Consider the following 19,563-nt stretch of genomic DNA (forward strand, 5'->3'; position numbering starts at 1 on the left):
ATGTGGGACTCGATCCCGGAACGCCAGGATCAAGCCCTGAGCCGAAGGCAGACGCTTAACGACTGAGCCACCCAGGCGCCCCTATAGTATTTATTTCTTAAACAATTTTACCTGTTGTTTCTAGTTTTTTTTGCTAAATGTATCAGTTTCATTTTTAATATTCTTTATTAACTAGTCATCTTTTCTCTGAATTTCTGTAATTTTACATTTCATGTTCCTGAATAGCAATGATTACTTCATATTTTTGTTTCGTTTTTAGCTCAGACTGGGCGTTTTATTTTGCTTTTTTATGCAATTTTTGGAAAGATTTTACTGATGAGTTTTCCTCATATCTAAGAAAATGTATACTGCTATTTTTCTTACTTTTTAATGTCATCTTTGTGTACAGGAAGACTGTATTTCTTTCCTCTACTCATATTTTGAAACGATGGCTTTACCTAGGCTACCAGAGAATGACATATAAGAGATAAACAAGGATAGTTCCCCATGCCTCAAAATTGTGCTAGATATCTTCCTCAACTTAGCACATTCTCCAACTTTTTCCACTCTGCTCTCCCCTCAGCATGTTTACCTATATTGCCTTTATTAATGACCTCCCTTGACTTTGCTACCAATTAGTAGGATGTAGCTAAAGCAGCATTCATGTTGGGGTCTGGAGTGAGGGAGAAGTGAGGTCAGGTTTATTCTCCTGACTCCTTCTCTGTGGAGTCTCATGGGTTGGTTTGATCCCTTTTTGAAGTTACAGTTCATCTCAAGGCAGCTCTCTCTATAAGACTCTTTCATTCAGGTTCTGGGGACTGTCACCTTTAATAGTATCTATTAGATGACAAGAGCCTTTTGTAAAGAGTCCATATCTTCAGAAATAGTTATTTTATTAAACCGTCCTCAAGTTACCCATTTTCAGTAAGACCCTTCCCAATTCAACAATGTTAATTCTCACTCTTATAACAAAGGACTTAAAATAAGGTTCTTTCTATTAGGCACTTGTTCCAATGACATATTCTACATCTAGCCGTAAGTATCTCATATTTCTATAACTGTGAATTTTGTTCCACTAAATGTACCCTAACAGCATCCCTGGTTCACACTCGCTTTCTTCCAAATGCTAAGACATTCCATCTACTTCCAATAAATTCTATTTTGCTTAAAATAGTTATACTCAACTTGCTTGCAACAAATAAATACTAACTTTTACATTCACTAATGTTTTATAATTTTTATAATAATATATTTTCTTATTGAATGTAACAGCTATGTTGAACAGAGATTTACCTTTAAAATATGCCATTGTTAGAGGATCCAATGATTGTTACATCACAGAACATAATCCTCTGACTACATTAAAACTTTTAACCAGTGCAGCATGGTTAAAAGAGGAAGAAGTGAATGAGTGTTTCTTATGATGATGCTACAGAGATTTTTTTTAATGGGTGGTTTCATTCACAATGAACCACATAATTTGATTAACTCCACATTTTCTTAAATAGTAGATAATAAAATTGATACTGCAGTTTATCAAACATATCACAGCTTTTATAACCTTATTATACCTCAGATCATCCTGGTATATATAAATACATAATCCATTTATTAACACTTGTTGAATATTAAATGTATCCATCCTGTTTTCCAACTTTTAAAAATAGTCTTACTCAGCTGTGGTGAGAAACATTTTTAAAGTTTCACTCATTTTGTTTTCAAAGTATTTTCCAATTCCAGAGTTTTCAGAAGAGATTCCCTGTAGGAAAAGAAAAAAAAAATGCATCTGTTAAAATTAAATGGCTCAATATTTTAGAGGATGGTATTATACCCACATTAATTTTTTAGATTAAGTCTCAGGCAAAAGTAGCTAATATTGCCTTCCATGTGATTATTTCTCAAGGCATGACATAGTACATCAAAAATATCAACCTGGAAATGATCAACCTAATTAAAATGCTGTAGATATGTTGTACCAGTAATTTTATCTCAAAATGATGAGTTATAAGCTTTTTTAAAGGAAATATTCTCTGAAATTTTAGGAAGCATTACCAGGTATAATCCTAAGTGGTCTGTGTGTGTGTGTGTCATGAAGTGCAATTTGTATTTAAACAATTTTTAAAGGACTTAATAAATTATGGTATTTATATATGATAAAAATAGTAATACAAGGAAACAATATATTGACACACACAACATAAATGAAATTCAAAATGATTATACTAAGTGAAAGATGACATATCAGTACAAGTACTTATAGTATGGCTCCATTTATATAAAATTCTGGAAAATTCAAACTCATTTATAATTACAGAGTAGATCAGTGATTGTCTTAGGAAGGAGAAATTACAAAGAAACAAAAGGAAACTTTGGAAGGTAATAGTTATGCTCATTGTATTGAGTTTGATGATGGCTTCTAAGAATAGTCACATGTTAGAACATATCAAATTGTATAGTTTAAATATATGTGTTTGTTGTATGGCAATCATACCACAGTAAAGCTGTTAAGAAGAAAAAAATAAAACAAGGGATTCCATTGGTAAACACAATGGTATAGCTTGTACCAGACAATTTCTGGCTGAAATAAATATGTATCAAAGATGGACAAAATACAGAAAACATGAAAATATGCTCAAGGGGCATCTGGGTGGATCAGTTGGGTAAGGGTCTGACTTGGTTTTGGCTCAGGTCATGATCTTAGGGTCATGAGATCGAGCCCCCTGTCAGGTTCTGCACTCAACATGAAGTTTACTTGAGATTTCCTTCCTCTCCATCTCCCTCTGCCCCTCCCCCCATCAAATAAATAGATAAATAAATAAATAAATAAAATCGTTAAAAAAAAGATGCTCAATATCACTGATCATCAAGGAAATACAAATCAAAACTATGATAAGATATCATCTCACAACTGTGAGAATATCAAGACATTAAGAAACAACAGGTGTTGGTGAGGATGTGGAGAAGGGGATCCATCTTGCTCTGTTGGTGGGAATGCAAACTGGTGCAGCCACTCTGGAAAACAGTATGGTAGTTCCTCAAAAAGTTAAAAATAGAACTACCCAATGATCCAACAATTGCACTACTGGGTATTTACCCAAAGAATAAAAAAATACTAATTCAAAGGGATACATGTACCCTGATGTTTATAGCAGCATCATCTACAATAGCCAAATTATGGAAAGAGCCCAAGTGTCCCTTGACTAATGAATGGATAAAGAAGATGTGGTATGTATATGCAATGGAATATTACTCAGCTATAAAAAAGAATGAAATCTTGCTATTTGCAATGACGTGGATGTAGCTAGAGCATGTTATGCTAAGGGAAATAAGTCAGTCAGAGAAAGACAAATACTGTATGATTTCACTTGTATGTGGACTTTAAGACACAAACAAGCAAAGGGAAAAAGAGAGAGAGAGAGAGGTAAAAAAATAGCAAGATGGTTAGACCAAATCCCAACTACATCAGTAATTGCACTGAATATATATTGACTAAATACTCCAATAAAAAGACAGATCTGCCACACTAGAGTTTTTAAAAGATGCATCTATATGCCATTTACAAGAAATACTTTTTAAATATAAATATAGACAGGTTAAAAGTTAACTTATGGAAAAGGTGTGCCATAAAGACATTATTTAGAAGAAAGCTTCTGTGAATATTTTAATATCAGTCAGGGTGGATTTTAAAGCAAGACTTACTAAGAGAAATAAAGAGGGGTGTTTCATAATTATGAAACATTTAAATCAGCAAGAATATATTACAACTCCAAATTTGTGTGCACTTGAAAATAGCTTTAAACATATAAATTAAAAGTCAATAGAATTAAAAGGATACACAATACAAAATCTTAGAGATTTTAACATGCATCTCTCAATAACTCTCAGTAACTGTCATAATAGGCAGAGAAATAAAAGGAGTAAGGATACAAAAGTTTAAAAAATACTATTGACCAACTTGACCTAATTGACATACATAAATACTGCATTCAATACTGGAGAATGCACATTTTTTTCAACTGAATGTGAAACATTTATCAAATACATAATTAAAGCAATTAAATAGAGAATTAAATTAGAGGAACCTCACACTTTTGAAGCTTGATACTCTGTGTATTTCCCTGACACTATAAATTAATTAAAACTTAAATTACAGAAAAACAACTATTGGAAAATGAGAATTAGGGAACAGTAAATTATTAAAATCAACAATGGAATCTAGAACACTATGAAATAATGTCTTCACAGTGCTGATAGTGAGAAACTGTAATTTTATAATCAGTATTGATCAAGAATGAGAATAAAATAAAAATATTTTCAGAAAGAAATCAGAACATCTAAAGAATATACATTTAAAGGAAGGAAAATTGTTCTTGAAGGAAGGATTTTTATATAAAAAGTGGTAAAGATGTGCTGGACTATTTTAATCTGTAAAATTATATCCTCCAGTACCGGAAATTTTTCTTGTATTATTTCCTTGATAATTTCCTCTTTTCAAAAAATGTTCTCTATTCCTTCTTTCTGGAACCCTTATTCTTTCGATGCTTACCTTCTTGGACAGATTCTCTAATATTATTCTTCTTTCTTTTTTCTCTCCACATTTCTGTCTTCTACTTTCTCAGAGATTCACTGAACTTTATATCCCAAACTTCCAAATTTTCTATCTAGTTTGAAATATTTCTGCTATTTAATTGTTAATTTTCCCTATTTCTTTTTCCTGTGGATTTTGTCCCCCCTCTTTTTTTAGTATAAAATCCTATTCTTATGAAACAAATGCAGTATCTTATTTCTCTAAGGATTTTAAACATATGTGTTCTGCTTCCTGCATTGTCCCTGTTAACTCTTGTAAAATGTGCTCATAAAAATATTATATATACTATTTAATGACTGAGCTTTTTTGTGTGTGTCTATCTTCCTCTACTAGAATTAAAGCTCTGTAAAGACTGGGATTTTTGTCTGTTTTATTCTTTTCTCTATCTGTAGCACCCGTAATACTGCCTAGCACACAGTAGGAACTCATTAAGAGCATAGCGAATGCTGCAATGTGGATTATTAAATACCCTAATTATTGTCTGTTTCTGGTGATGTTTGAATATCAGTTCATATTTAGAAATGAATCTTTAAAAAACTAATTAGAACCTCTATGTGAATGGTGGGGTTTGTCAAAGGAAAAATTCACTGTAGATGATGGGACCAACATCCAGCCAAATCAATTTGGGACCTCCTAATGTTAGTATCTATAGGTCTTCTTTATGAACTGGCCTTATCCTCAGAGAAAAATTATCCAGACTCCTTCTTCAGTGATTTAAGTTGGCTACCAGAAAAGTGAAGCTAAGCGGATTCAGGGTAGTTAGCATCACTAATCATTATGTAGATTTCTACTTATTCCAACCATTGTCCTACAACTCTGTTGCTCTCAGCTATGACTAATATCTTCAAGACCAGAGTTATTATATGTCAGACTTTCCATGAAGTACAACAGTGGTCTTTTGCTCATTTGAGTGAGGAGCCACTGTTGGGCTGTGAAGTGGGAAAAGTGATATAAGAAGTATAATTATATATTTTTAACCTATTTTTAAAATTTCTTCTCTACCTAACACCATCTATCTTCAGAGGTTCTCCTGCCTCCAATTTCCTCAGCTTTTCCAGAGTTATGCTCTGAAAATTAGCTTGCTTCTTGGTGAGGCACTTAGTTTCCAGCTTTTTGTGATTTGCTAAGTCAGTTATCATTCATCCAAATGCTTTATATCATTTAGAATTTTGTTATCACCTTTCATGTGCTTTCATTGCATCTTCCCTTGATCCTTGCAGGTTGAAACCTCATTGTGGTGGGTTTATGGAGGAATCAGAGATAAACATGCATGCTTAATATTCCATAAATTTGCTGGAATCTTTCCCTAGACTTCAAATCCAAATTTATGGAGAATAGCCAAGTACTACCACAAAACTGTCCTTGGCCAAATATCAAAGAAAGAAAAGTTGGTAATATAAATATGATATAGACTTAAATAAGGAATCACATACACTTCTAGGCTGCAGCAAATTCATACAGTTGTATTAGATGTGCATAGCTCCAGTCTTATATCACTTCCCTGATCATGCATAAAGAATTATTGTATTACAGTTCAAAATCAAGTGTAGAAACTAAGGCAATCAGTTGCAGAGATGTTAATAATAATGTTAATAATATACAATAATTATTAAACTCTGTAAATATATTTCAAATATATATTTGAACAAATCCTCAAATTTGCATAAGATACATAATTAAAATCCTCAAACAGATATTATATATACTATATTCTATAAAATATATAAAAAGGAAAACCCTTTCCTTAATAAAATAAAAACATATCAAACACACAAAATTAGATCTCAGGTCAATTAGATTCTGGGCAATGTAATCAAGATTTTGTTCAATAGCATGTTATATCAGAAAGGGAGGCAGGACTTAAATTAAGATCTCTTGATTCAACATCTCTTGAGTTGTTTCTATCCAAAATTATCCTTATCATCAAACCAGAGTTCTGTATACTCTGTTGACAACAGATTGTGCCTCAAAGCAAATGCTATCTTGGTAATAGGCTTAATTTTACATAGACTATATACAGCTTGTAGGACAGAAGACTGCATCCTAGTCAGATGGGAACAGTATCCTGAAGATAGAGTGAAGCAATTAAATCAACAAAAAATATTAAGTAATGAAATGAAAGGAGAAAAATTTCTCACATTAAGAAAAACATACCCCTGTCATAAAATGACTATTGAATTTCATGCTTGGACGGAGAGTCTGAGAGAGACAACTACATTCACAAGGAGCTTTTTCCAAGCCAAAAGTACTCAGGAACAGAAGCCGACCAAAGCCAGGAGGAAACTCCCCTCCAAGGAGAGCTGGCCAAGTCCAGGAAAAAAAAAAAAGATCTCGAGATTCTGACAAGTCCAAGGGAGGGCTGCATAGAAAGTATTTGTGGAAAAGTTTAGAGAAACCACAGATTGATGAAAGACTCAAAGAAAGAAAGAAAAAAAAAAGCCTAAGTTGAAGAACTACACATTCTATGAATATAGGACCATATAAGGAAATCTACTTCAATGCCTATTTTGTAGAACTAACCATAGCAATTACTGGTGAAATGATAGTTTTGAAAATAATTTAGTTTCTTACTTTAATTCTGCAAGCAAGTGTAACCTGAGTTTATAGCCACAAATCCATTAACTTCAATAATTTCTTTCATTTAGTGTATTGAAGAAAATATTATTTTTCTTTTCCATTCATTGATTATTCTTAGCTATTTGGCTTCCATATCTCTCTACTCCACCGTGAACATGTTCATTTGCTTCTAGTCACTTCCTGTAATCATATAAACTGCAGAGGGAAGCACAGTACATTGGCAGCCACTATTCCATTCACCACACTAAAATAAGATTGAACACACACTCCATCTTTGTTCTTCTTTAGGAATCACCAACAGAGGACTATCCTATGTAAGACTTTCTACAGACACAGGGAATCAGTACAATGAAAAAGACAAAAAATTAATATCAGTCTTCAGTGTCTTAAATTTTAGTTCATCATAGAGAATTCCTTACTGGCTTCCCCACCACCACCACCACCTTTGATCCTATCATGCTACCATTGGATTTAGACCAGATCTTTCAGATTGTTTGTTTTCTTTCTATCAAATCGTCTCTGTGCACACCATCTACTCTCATAGAAAAAAAGTTTGCTCCTAATGAGCATAGCTTTTCTGATTATACAGAGCTACTTAACTCTTCTCACTTTTAATGTCTCTATACTCTATTCTTGTCTTGGCTTTGTTACTTCTTGCAAACCCAGAATACCCTTTATCTGTTTTTTATCCCAAAAAGGAGCAATATTCCCTTCAAGATGTTTTTGATTGTGTCTCCCTAGACCTATTTATTCAAACTTACAATAGCTTTTATCTATTCTGCAAAATATTAAGATTCTATCAAATAATACATATACATAGCCCCAAAATATAAATATATTGAATGTTTGTAATGAAAATTAACATTTACCTAATTCACACCTCCCCTTCTCAGTCTCATTTTCATTAAGCAAAATCTTCTAAATACATTATTTCATTAAAAAATTCTAATGATTACCTCCTTTACTTTAAATATTAGTAATCAATTTCAAAAAATTTTGAAGATTGATTGATTGATCAGAGAGAGAGAGAGAGCGCGTGCACTAGCAGGGGCAGTGGCAGGCAGAGGGAGAAGCAGACACCTCGCTGAGCAAGGAGCCTGATGCGGGACTTGATCCCAGGACCCTGAGATCATTACCTGAGCTGAAGGCAGACGCTTAACTGAGTGAGCCACCCAGGCGTCCCAATCAATTAAAAAAATTTAATATGTTATCAACTTGTGACCACACAATAAAGACAAGGATTTACTTATAAAACCTACCCCCTTTTCTAGTTTTATCTCAGTTTTTTGTTTTTACTATTTTATTTTCTCTATTGTTTATCTTTATATAATAAATTTAGTTGCATAACATTGTAAATATTCTTTGTGCTTTTGTCTCAAAATCTTTTGCTGCCTTTCCCAAACCTCTCTTTGACTCAGTGTTATTCATTGCTTCTGGGATATTCATTTCATAAGGAAAAATATAAAAGAACATGGAGAGAACAAAAAAAAAGACAAATTCTTGGCCTCAAATTTCATCATAACAAGACAACTATTGCTTTTAACTGGCAAGAACTATGTGTTTTGGAACTCAAAGGTGGAAATGTTAAAAGAAACAGAAGATAGAGTTTATGCAGAAATAGAATAGAAAGTTCCAGACACCCCTGACCTTCTTTGGGTAATGGAAGAGGCTCAACACTGACCAGAAAGTTTCAACGCATACTTAAACCAGAAGCCAAAAACTCCGAGAGCATAAACAAGATTTGTTTTGCCTACAAGCTCAGTGTACAGAAGAAAGTGGAGAAGAAGAAAGAGAATGAGGAGATGAGGGAGGAGAAGAGAAGAGGAGGAGGAAGAAAGAATTTGCATGTCACAGATTATACCATGATCTAATCTGATTTACTCTAACACTGCAAGGCTAACACTCATATGCTTTTACATTTGACACCACCAACTCCAACCTTCCACATTTCCACAACATAGACAGCATCTTTTCACTATACCCCATATTAGAAATATTAAGCTCCTAAGTTTCTCTCTACCTCATCTTTCCCCTTCAACTTCCCAACATGTCGTCAGCTGAAAATGAACTTTTACATTATCAAAGTTGAAATTTTTAACTTCTGTTCCATGATATTGTCTTCTATGTTTGGTCCATAACTTAAATAAGTAAGTTGAAAAATCAACAAATAATCCTATTATTACGGCTATAAATAGATTTTAGTGCATAGTCAATCAGTGAGCCAATATTTAGTTCCTATACTGGAGGTCCTATAGCAGGATTCTCAAGCAAATCAAAGGAGAATGATTCTAATAAATAGGTGAAACCTAAGTATTACAATGTATAAGTGAAATCTAATATATAAATTTCTCTGTACTTCATAGTTTTTCAAAATTTGCACTATTTTAATTCAATTTGCTTAACATTTGGACCATGAATTTCCTAAAAGTTTTTATTGTTTTCCCCAGAGTGTCTGATTTCTTATTACTTTTATGATTTTTTTTTTTTTGCTTGTTTGGGAAATAATTTACCTTCATCACTTTGTCAGTCCCATCAAGGAACTGTTTTATTAATTTATCAATTGCTTATAACCTATTTTATTCTTATTTTTTTAAATTGTGGTAAAGAACACTTAGCATGAAATCTACCCTCTTAAAATTTTAAGTATATTGTATGGTATGGCTAACTACATGTACATTGTTGTACAGCACATCTCTACAGCTTTTTTCATCTTGTATGATGAAATTACATAACCCTTGAACAGCAACCTCCCACTTATTCCTCCCTCCAGCCTCTGGCAACCACCATTCTCCTTTTGGCTTCTATAAGTTTGACTATTTTAGATACCTCATATAAATGGAATTATGCAGTGTTTGTCTTTCTGTGAATGACTAGCATATTTCATTTAGCATAATGTCATAAGATTTATCCATGTTGTTGCTTATGACAGTATTTCCTTCTTTTTAAAGGCTGAATACTATTCCATTATTATGTATAAACCAAATTTTCTTTATCCTTTCACCCATGGATGGGCATTTAGGTTGTTTCTGTACATTGGTTGTTATGAATAATGTTGCAACGAACATGGAAGTGCAAATATCTCTTTGAAAACTGTTTTCAATTCTTTTGGATAAATACACAAAAGTAGGATTTCTGGGTTACATGATGGTTCTATTTTTAATTTTTTGAGGAACCTCCAGAGTGTTTTGGATGGTCACTGCACCATTTTATATTGCTACCAACAGTGTGTAGGGATCTAATTTCTTCATATATACACCAAAAATTGTTATTTTCTGGGTTTTGTTTTTGTTTTATATTGGCCATTGCAACAGGTGGTGAGGTGATATCCATATTAATTTTGATTTGCATTTTCCCGATGATTAGTGATATTGAGGACCTTTTCATGTACCTTTGACCATCCATATGTCTTCTCTTTAAAAAAAAAATTTTTTTTTAAGATTTTATTTACTTATTTGACAGAGAGAGAGAGCAAGCACAAGCAGGGGGAGCAGCAGGCAGAGGGAGATGGAGAAGTAGGCTCCCTGCTGAGTGGGGCCTGATGCTGGACTCAATCCCAGGACCCTGGGATCATGACCTGAGTCGAAAGCAGATGCTTAAAGACTGAACCACCGAGGTGCCCCCATAGGTCTTCTTTAGAGAAAATCTATTCAAGTCCTTTGCCCATATTTTTAATTGGGTTATTTGCTTTTTTGCTATTAAGTTGTAGATGTTTCTTATAAATTTTGGAAATTAACCCTCTCTGAGACATAAGGTTTGCAAACATTTTCTCCCATTCTTTAAGTGGCCTTTTAATTCTATTGATGTCTCCTTTATTGCACAGAAGTTTTTTTAGTTTGATGTAGTCCGATTTGTCTATTTTTGCTATTATTTCCTGTGCTTTTGGTGTCATATCCAAGAAATCATTGAAACCAATGTTTTAAAGATTTTTCTCTTTGTTTTTTTAGGAGTTTTATAGTTTCAGATCTTACATTTGAGTTTGTACTTCATTTTGAATTTACTTTTGTGTATGATGTGAAATAAAGGTCCAATTTTATTCTTTTGCATGTGGATAACCAGTTTTATCAGCACCATTTGTTGAAAAGACTATCTTTCCCCATTGTGTAGTCTTGGCACTTTTTTTGAAGATCATTTGACTATAAATGTGTGGATTTATTATTGTGTTCTATATTCTGTTCTATTGTTCTACATGTCTGTTTTTATTCCAGTACTATACTCTTGACTACTAAAGCTCTGCAGTATGTTTTGAAGTCAGGAAGTGTGAGGCCTCTGGCTTTGTTATTGTTTCTCAAGACTGTTTTTTGACTATTTAGAATCCTTTCTAGTCCTATATGAACTTTGAGATTTTTTTTCTATTTCTGAAAGAAAATGTCATTGAGATTTTGATGAGATTTTATGGAATAGTAGCTTGCTTTGGGAAAGTGGACATTTTTAACAATAGTGAGTTTTTAAAAACATGAACACAGATGCCTTTCCATTTATTTGTGTCTTCCTTAATTTCAGCAATGTTTCATTGTTTTCAGTGTACAAGTCTTTTGCATCATTGGTTAAGTTTATTCCTAAGTATTTTCTTCTTTTTGATGCTATTATAAGTGGGACTTTTTCTTAATTTAATTTTCAGATTGTTTGTTGTTAGTGTATGGAAACATAACTAAGCTCTATATGTTCATTATTATCCTGCAAGTTTGTGAAATTTGTTTACTAGTTCTAACTTTTTTATGTTGAATCTTTAGTCCATGTCATCTACAAACAGAAATAATTTTACTTCTCCTTTTCTCATTTTGATGACTTCCATTTATTTTTCTTGCCTAATTGCTCTAGTTAGGACTTCCAGTACTCTGTTGAACAGATGAGAAAAGAGCGGGCATCCTTGCTTTGCTCTTAATCTTAGAGAAAATATTTCATTTTCTTACCATTGGGTATAATGTTAGCTATGAGCTTTTCATATAAGGCCTTGATTATATTGAGGTAATTTCCTTTTATTCTTGTATTTTTTTAGTGTTTTTATCATGAAAGTGTGTTGAATTTTGTAAAATGCCTTTTATCTATTGAGATGATCAGTGATTTTGATTCTTTGTTCTGTTAATGTAATGTATCCCATTGATTGATTGTTGAATGATTTTTGCATCCCAGGGATAAATCCTACTCAGTCATGGTGTATGATCCTTTTATGTGCTACTGAATTCTGTTCGCCAGTATTCCACTGAAAATTTTTGTACCTGGGGCGCCTGGGTGGCACAGCGGTTAAGCGCCTGCCTTCGGCTCAGGGCGTGATCCTGGCATTATGGGATCGAGCCCCACATCAGGCTCTTCCGCTATGAGCCTGCTTCTTCCTCTCCCACTCCCCCTGCTTGTGTTCCCTCTCTCACTGGCTGTCTCTATCTCTGTCGAATAAATAAATAAAATCTTAAAAAAAAAAAAAAAGAAAATTTTTGTACCTACATTCATCAGAGATATTGGCCTGTATTTTTTTTCTTTTCTTGGTGTGTTTTCTGCCTGGCTTTAGTATCAGGGTATGTTCTAACCATTTTATTTGGAGATTTTCTTTTGGATTCCCTCTGCCACATACTTTGCAGCTCTTGGTTACTCCACCTCATTCCTATACTCAGCTGTGTTTTTGAGAATACCTCATCTGGCCTTATTATGGTTTGGGAAAAATCTATAGTATGAATCACTCAAGGTCACAGGTGATAAAGCTAGTTTTAGAAGTGGGCTTCTGACTTCCACAGGAAAACTGTATTATATGGGTAGGCTGTCACTCATCTATCCTTCAGTCGAAACTTCTACAAAACACCTAAAAATGTCTCTAATTGTAGCCATTTACCACCTGTTACAATGATTAGTGTGGTAGTTAGCCTCTAAAATGGTTCTACATGTTCTCTGCCTCCTGCTATTCGTGTTTCTATAATTCTCTCCCTTTAAGCATGGGCTGGACACAGTTAATATGAATATAATGCAAAAGTGATAGTATGTCACTATTGAAATTAGGTTACAAAAAGGCTGTAGATTCTGTCTTCTCTCTCTCTCTTTTTCTCTCTCTCTCTTGCTCTCTCATCTCTTGCTCTGATGTAAGCGAGCTGCTATGCTGTGAACTTTCCTATGGAGAGGCCCGTATGGCAAAGAATTAAGGAAGGCCTCTGGCCAACATCCAGTGAGGAATTGAAACCCTCAGGCCAGCAGTCTAAGAGAGACTAAATCTTGGGTTGTTGGGACTCAAACTACATGCCTGAGCTTGGAAGCAGATCCTCCTCCAGTGAAGCCTTGAGATGAGACGGCAGCCCCAACTGACACCTTGACTGTAGCCTATGAGAGACCCTGAGTCAGAGGGAACTAGTCAAGCTGCACCTGAATTCCCAACCCACAGGAACTGTGAGATAATAGATATTTGTTATTTTAAGCATCTCAGCTTTAGGCCAATTTGTCACAGAGCAATAGATACCTAATACCATTAGTAAGAACATAATTGTAAAGAAATGTTAAAAATGTACAGTAATGTTTTGAAACAAAGTACAGCACAGACAAATAACCTTAAGGACCTCTTCACTCTTACTTTAAAATCTATCCTAAAAAGAAAATATTTATAGACTTAAAATATAACACTTATGAGAATTAAAGTTTTAACCAGAGTGTATATTAGAAATATCTGTCTACTAATTTACCAGACTTGTCCCTCTGCTTTTCAATGTTGGTAATACAGTATGTACGGTTTTGTATGTATTCTAGCAAGTATAAACTAAATACAGCAAATACTCTTGGAAATAAAATAAAGTAACCTAAGTGTCCTTTGATATAGTTCAAGATTAAATCATTGTAGCATATAATTTAAGAATATTAAATTTAACACTCAGAAAAGGGGATAGAAATTGCTCAGAAAGAAATTGAGCTATTTGTCATCCTTTGGGAAAAAGAGATTTGTAGTGCCTTAGTGCTTATGAGAAAAGTTTGAAATAAGTATGTAAGTTCCTCAGAAGTCACTTGATAATCTATTTTTAGTTTGGAACTAAGAAAACATTAAAGGAAATTATCTTGTAAAACAAATATTAAAATGTAACCTGATTTTGTCTCTTGCAGGATTTAGTAAACAAACAGTTGAACCCAACAACGTAAAGAAAAGTTTGGTCTCCAGCAAACATTTATCTATATAATTGCACTACAACATGGTATCCTTAGCTTATCAAATTTTTGTTTCCAAGTTTTTATGATTGACGAAAAGAACAATTTCTCATGTTACAGAATGTGACATCCAAACAGATGATTTGATTTATAAATGGTATTTATCCCGAGGTCGACATAGAGGGATAAAGTGAGTTAATCTTTGCCACAATGCAGTAGTACAAAAAAATCTCTCTCTATATATGTATCTACAGCCTGTGTAGACTACAAATTTTTGAGTAGGTTTTAAAATCCTTTATGGTAGAATTTATGTAATGCAAACATAAAATAATTAGACAGTAAACCAAAGAATCTCAGCATTCTCCTCAGGCAAATCTTTTTTCCTAAATAACATACCTTACCTACCACTCCCAAAAGACTGGGCTAACCTTGATCCTAATGACCAAAACTTCCTGGGTCAGAGTTAGACATCTGACCCAAATTTGGCTAATCATATTTCTTTATAAGGGATTTTAAAGCTATAGTATCATATGTGTGATCCTCAAATAGTGCTGGGCACTGGGGCTTGATAAAATACAGAATGTGGGTCTATGTCAGCAACAGGGCACCCAGGTTGGCAAAGAGAAGGAAAACTGATGAGAAAATAGAATGAGGCCGAGATGGAGGTCTGTCTGCCAATTACTAACCCATTGGTGGGATTGTATATGTGCATGCCCTTCCTGTGGTCTCCTAAGGATAAGGTACACTCACATCCTTCCCCTGCCATCCACAGGCATTCTCCTCACCTTTGCAAGAAGTTCCCATTCACTAGTCATGCTGATCATCTTCTCACTCCTCTTCCTTAGAATCTGTATTTCCAGATAACTCCCAAGTAACTAGAGTACTGAGCGATGGGGACTTTTTTCTTCTATTGACTGATTTCTTTTTCTTCCAATGCTATCTTTAGCTTTAATAGAGATATTGGGATAAGTAACCAGTTCCTTATTAGTTCTCCTTTGGGTAGCATACTGTTGTGATGCATACCCTTGGTAAGGCTCAACTCCTCTCTGCCCACAGACTAGAAAGGATTCCCCATTTTGGGGGAATGGTGCTGAGAAGGATGTTGGGGTAATATGCTGAGAAGGATGTGAAGAAAGAGAAAGGTCACAAGACTTGATAGGTGATTGAATCCAGAAGACAGGATTCAAAATGGAATCTAGAAATAATCAACCGCACTCAAGGTTTTACTACAGCAAGACCCATGGTTCAACAGCATCTGGGAACCACAGACTGTGTAGTCATCTGAGCGAACAATGTACATGATCTTCATTGGTGTGTTATTAGTTATTCCTCTTGTCCTGTTGATCTGGCTCTCCCAGACTGTTCTCAACATAGCAGCCACTGTGATCCTTTCAGAGAATATCATTACTTTGCCTAGACCATACTACAGCTTCCCATCTCACTTAGAATAAATCCAAAGTCTTTCACCACCTTCTTTGACCTGAACTTCAATTACACTCCCCCTCATGTATCTTCTCCAGCTACACTAGTCAGCTCACTGTCTAGGCACATTTTCCCCTCAAGGCCTTTGCACAAGCTGGCCCTTCTGTCTGGAAGACTTTTCTACCATATTTCAGTATGCTTCACTCTTTCATTATCTTCAAGTCATTATTCAAATGTCACATTCTCATTGAGGACTTTCTGACAAACTTGTCTAAAATTTCAAACTTCACCCCTCCAACCCTCCTACACACACATATATTTTCTATTCCCATTCTATTCTTCATTTCCCTTAGTTGATTATTTCATACTTTGCTATGTTGTTTATGTCTCTCCTATTAAAATGTAAGTCTTATAAGAGCAAGAACTTTTCCCCCATTTCATTAATATGTATACCCAGCTCCTAAAGCCGGATCAGCTACATAATTAATGGGGCCAAGTGCAAAATGAAAATGCAGTGTCCCATGATCAAAAATTATTAAGAATCTAAAGACAGTTACAGCAGAGCATTAAATCAAGTGCAGGGCCCTGAGTGATTGTAGAAATTGCAAGCTATGAAACTGGCCCTGTCTAGAACTTCCTTTATAAAGCAGCCAACACACTGTACATTGATCTTCCAGTAGGCAAGACTTTGTTCCATTTACTTTTCACATAGCCTGTGAGGACAATCCCTACGTTGTCAACATCCCAAGACACTCATATGTCCCTGTGACAAAAAATGGACCACTGAACATCTAGAGAGCTTTCTACAAGACTTCCCCACATTTTAACATTAAAAAGAACCATCATGCAGTTTCTCTCACGTGTAAAACTCATAGGTACAGAGAATATAAAAGTCTTCTGTACATTATAGAAGACAACAAAAATGGTCTCAGATGAAATAATTGCTGCAAAAACATCTGAATTTATTCATATGTTTTAAAATTCTATAACTGAATAAAAGTATCTTTAAAGAAACTAAATCATTCTAAAATTAAGAACAAAAAGAATTAAAATATCTAAAGCAAATAATTATTTATTGTTCATTTTTATAATATAATATGACATAAAAACACCCATCCTTTGTGTGAGAATAGGGCTTATTTCCTTTTACTTCACATAGTTATTAAATAATAGGAATGATGTTTCTGAGTCAGTTCCTAATTTTAAGCACAGTATCAAATATATTCTAACATTTTGTTTTAATTCCAGGATATAATAAAATTCTCATTCTCAAAAGCAAATATAGCAAAGAGAATAACACAGATTTAGTGTTTTACCTCATATATGGAAGTTTCCAAAATATGTACTTACTTACTTTTGGAAAGCTTACATCACAATTGTTGTGAGGAATAACAATTGGAAATTTACAACTGCCATTAGTCACATTTATTTTAAATCATTCTGATTTTCTTTGTTGTTTTACTGAACAACTATTAAAGTCTGGGGTGGGTTTTTTTTGTTATTTATTTATTTGTTAATTTATTTATTTATTGAGAGAAAGAGAGAGAGCGTGAGCAGTTGGGGGGCAGAGGGAGAGGGAGAGAGAGAATCTTAAGCAGACTCCACGCCCAGCACCAAAATCGGTGATCTCATGACCCTGAGATCATGACCTGAGCCGAAATCAAGAGTCAGATGCTTAACTGAGTGAGCCACCCAGGTGTGCCAAAGTCTGTTTTTTTATTAAAAAATTTTTCTTTGTCAGCCACATATCCATGTGTAGTATGAACCTCTAATGACAACACACATGGAGTAACATCTCTACCAAAATTTAGAAGCACAAACAAATTCTCAAATGAAAACTATAGGTCAATACATTGTATAAGGTTGAAAATTTTACCTATGTACCAAAGCAAAAATTTTAACCATCCTGAGTTCATCCTGTGGGTGATCTCTCATCAGATAGTTTGAACCATTTATAAAAGACATATAATATCAATACATACGTATGTTTAATGTTTTTCTTACATATTAAGGATCTTTTTCATATAACACTTACTAACATTTCACAGAAACACAATGAAAGAAATGCTGACCTAGAGTAAAGCTCAAACTGATAGAACAGCGTAATGTAAAAAATGAATAGAATTTACAGTTAGGCAGACCTTTGTGCTAAGACATTATCATTTGGTTTCAAGAATATTGTGGACTTTACTTAAAAACAAGAAAATAGCAGCGTTTAGCTCTACATCGTGGGGACAAAATAGTTGCTTAATAAATATTAGCTTGCTCCCTTCCACCCCTCCACCCTACATCTTCCTTTTTGGGGATCGCATCAATTAGAACTCTCGGTTGCAAGTGAAAGAAAATGCAACCAACTTCCTTAGGCTAAAAGGGAATTTATTGGCTCACATAAAAGAACAAGACTGGATTCAGGGCCCAGAAAATATAATTAGGAGTTGGTTTTTCTCCATCTCTTTGCTCTGCCTTCTGTCATATTGGCTTCAGCATCAAGCATCACATGGTAGCAAGAGGTTGCCTGGAGCTCCAGCCCCAACATTCTCTTAGGTTTCAGGCCTAACAGAAAAGAGTGAACATCTCTTTCCTGGGAATTGCCAAGTAAATTTTCTTTAGTTATGATTGAATCTTATGCTCAAGACTTGACCAATTACTGTGGCTAAAGGAATGGATATTAGTGATGGGTCCAAGATATCTGTGTTCCACCTCAGGAACTCTGTGTGTGTGTGTGTGTGTGTGTGTGTGTGTGTGTGTGTGTGTGTGTGTGTGTGTGAGGGGATGAACTAATCCCCCAAATGGAATTCAGATTATAGTTCCCAGAAAAAAAGGTAAGTAGTCCTGGAGTTCTGGGCAGCAAAAAACATCAGATATCCACTATAGATCCCATTTTACCAACCTGGAGTCATGGATGCTTCAAATAGAAGTCTTCCCTACCCGTTAAAAACAATGATGTCCCTAAAATCTTCTGTCTGGTTGCCCCAGAATCTCTGAGAGATCCCACCCTGTCAATTAGTTAGTTATTTAAAACCTCTTTTCTTCTTCTACTATAGTTTTCACCCTTTAGACTCAGTCCAAGTTTGCTTTCTTGACACACACCAATACTCTCCTCCACCAAATCTCTACTACAGTCTAGAATTTGTGTCTTCTTTCTGAGCTCTCAAAGCATCCGGACATCCTAGCATGCATCACACTACATTATATCAGTTGCCTGATTAGTTGCGTGTCTCTCCTCTATGCTGTGTTTGATTCACTCTGGGTCTTCATTGTCTAGCAGGAAAACTGCCACTTAAGAGTAACTTAATAGAGATTTGCAAAAGGAATAAATGAATGAATCAAATCATCAGTGAATGAGTACACAGGTATCATAGAAGAGACTTCCAAAATGTGATCCTCTTGGTGTATGTTGTAGACAATTAACTTCAGTTTCAGTGTTAAATAAGTAAAGGTACACATTTCAGTCAGTTTTATACTCCAGGTCATTCTCTTGGAGTATAAAGAAAGAGTGAGTCTTTCTTTCCTTCTGTGTTTGTCTCTTGGTCTCTCTGTCTTTGTGTCTTTCTCTATCACCAACCCACACACACATGTATGTATGCATGCATGCACACACATACAAGCATTCCTACACATATGTAAAACTAAATTTCCCTAAGAGCATAGCTAATTCAAAATTTATATAATGCAGCTTTTATTTTTAATGGGTTTTTAAATATAATCTCAAATGATGAGCTACCCTGAGAAGGCAGTGGCCACATTTTTACTACAGAAAAATCTCTAGATACAGCAATTTTTCTGACAATTTATTTGACTACAAAGTATCTGGCTGGCTTCAGAGAGAGAAAAAAATCATCCAGAGTTTTCAACAGAAGGAACTTCTAAAGGTAGATGAAGCCAAC

Source organism: Ursus americanus, chromosome 9 (genome assembly GCF_024610735.1).
Source record: "Ursus americanus isolate L20-20 chromosome 9, mUrsAme1.1.p, whole genome shotgun sequence".
In the NCBI taxonomy this organism is placed as follows: Eukaryota; Metazoa; Chordata; class Mammalia; order Carnivora; family Ursidae; genus Ursus; species Ursus americanus.